Genomic DNA, 2,326 nt, shown 5'->3' with positions numbered 1-2,326 from the left:
CACACACACACACACACACACACATATATATATATATATATATAGAGAGAGAGAGAGAGAGAGGTGTATGCATTTGTGGGTGAGGCTTTTGTGTTTGGCAACATCTCTGTAACTTAGCAATTCGACAAAGGAGCCCGACAGAATAAGTACCAAACTCAAGAAAGGTATTGGGGTCAATTTATTTCCCCAAAACCCTTCAATGCACTGCCCAGCATGGGTGTAGCTAATCCGTTTATATACTCATCGAATCTAGTAACTCCAGAGAATTAAGATAACTAATTTGCATACTCTAATTATAAGCATATATATCATATAAACGTATGTACACACACGCATACACGCACACATACATACATACATACATGGGCAAAAAATTTTGTCACTTTGTTAGCGACCGGCTTGAACTCTCTTACGAAGAACTTAAATAAAACTCAAAGAAACACACACACACACACACACATAGACACATATATGTATGTATGTATGTATGTATGTATGTATGTATGTATGTATGTATGTATGTACGTGCGTGCGTGTCTGTGTGTGTGTTTGTGTGTGCGTTTAGTTTTTGTCATTTAAACACCGGACTTCCTTTCATAGATGTGAAAACACTAGTCTTAAGTAACTCAACGGAAAGTTCCAGTTTCAATATTTACAAAAAAAAAAAAAAAAGCCACTATAATACAAATATAAAAACAAGAGCACTTAGAGAGCGCAAACCTCTATTAACACAACACCAACGTCCTCTCAACGATTAACCAGAGATGATTTTTAAAATGAGAACATCTGAAATAAAATCGACTGCTTTCACAAACGAGAATACTAAAAATGAACCCGATCGCTCTCAAACGGAAAAATAATCCATATATCTTGTCCGGCACCTGATCGATTCCAATGGGAGTCATGGAATGTGGAAGTGGGTGTGCAGGCTGTGTTTATAATGCTGTGTGTGTGTCGTCTGGATAATGAAGATACTTGTGTGACTTGAGCGCACACATGTCATTAGGTCTTTGGGAGTCACTACGTAAAAATTTTGGAAACACTTGTTGAAATGCAACAGGAACTTTGGTAGAGAAACGTAATTGAACATAAAAATTATAATTGTAATGAATTGCATATTGTATCGTGGTCGGAAAACATCTGCTAATATACATTGAGTGAGAGGTAAAGGGAGAGGTGATGAAATACTAATACAGTGAAGGAGAAGTAGTGAGAGTAATAGCCATGATTGAGAGGGAGTAACAGAAAGTAATGACAATGAGAAAGACGAAACGAAATGGCAGAGAGTGTCGTATGAATGAGAATGGAAGGGGTGATAAGTGAATAACGAATGAAGGAGTGAAAAGCCGATAAACGGTGATTGAAGTGTGAATGTATGTGTGTGTGTAAAAGAGAGGTTTGTTTGCGCGCGCGCGCGTGTGTGTGTGTGTATGAGTGTGTGTGTACAATGGAAGTGGGATGGTAATGTTCAACGCCGAAAATGTAAGAGTATATGTGTGTGTGTGTGTGTGCAAGAGAACTATGTGAAACTTTACATATACATGTAAAGAAAATATTTAAAAAAATAATCCAGAATCCTTGTCCTGTACCGGAACGATCCCAAAATCTAATGAGACCGTGCCAGTCACAAGGCCAAACATCCCTGAAAGTTTCGTCCGCATCCACTCAGCAGTTTTTGAGATATCTTGTCCACGAACAAACAAACAAACACGACTGAAAACAATCCGACTCCAAAACAAGACAAAAACAATAATTCATATTTTCTTTACCTTCTACTCCAATATTTCGGCAGCGCCATTCGCAAACAGCATATCCACATTAAAGGGTATACTTACACAAATGGATTCGCCATCTGTGAAAATATATCTGGAGAGCAGTCATGACGTTTGATATATACCGATGCTATCAAGGACACAGAAAAATAAATAAATAAAAATATTGGAAGTTTACGGATTACAGAAGTAGTTCTGATTAAAAAAATAAATGCTTAATCCATTTATTAACAACAGACGTAATCCTAAGCTACACTCGCTGGCTGATTTTAAAGACAATCTTACCGCACGTACCGTCGCCCGGCTTCTCTAATGATGTTACAACTATAAAGTGCAAACGACAGAGATAGATAGACCTTCGTTTTCTTGGCGAAGGATTTTAAATCTAGAATATTGAAATACAGGGCGTTTGTGTATATAGGCGCAAGCGTGGCTGTGTGGTAAGAAGCTTGCCTCCCAGCCACATGGTTCCGAGTTCAATCTCATTGCATGACACCTTGGGCAAGTGTCTTCTGCTATAGCCTCGGGCCGATCAAAGCCTTGTGAGTGGATTT

General features: G+C 38.3%; 1 protein-coding gene across 1 annotated transcript in view; it reads right to left on the bottom strand.

Moving 5' to 3' along the window:
* LOC106875709 (uncharacterized) overlaps nt 1-1,900 on the bottom strand; it is a 40,230-nt gene extending 38,330 nt beyond the window's left edge. The window contains exon 1 of the mRNA XM_014923957.2: nt 1,770-1,900. The gene's annotated coding sequence lies outside the window, so the exon portion shown is untranslated. The remainder of the gene's footprint in view (nt 1-1,769) is intronic.
* Nucleotides 1,901-2,326: the final 426 nt, after the last annotated feature.

Source organism: Octopus bimaculoides, chromosome 6 (assembly GCF_001194135.2).
Source record: "Octopus bimaculoides isolate UCB-OBI-ISO-001 chromosome 6, ASM119413v2, whole genome shotgun sequence".
In the NCBI taxonomy this organism is placed as follows: domain Eukaryota; kingdom Metazoa; phylum Mollusca; class Cephalopoda; order Octopoda; family Octopodidae; genus Octopus; species Octopus bimaculoides.
The sequence above is the reverse complement of the archived record's forward strand: the minus strand, read 5'-3'. Positions and strand labels throughout refer to the sequence as shown.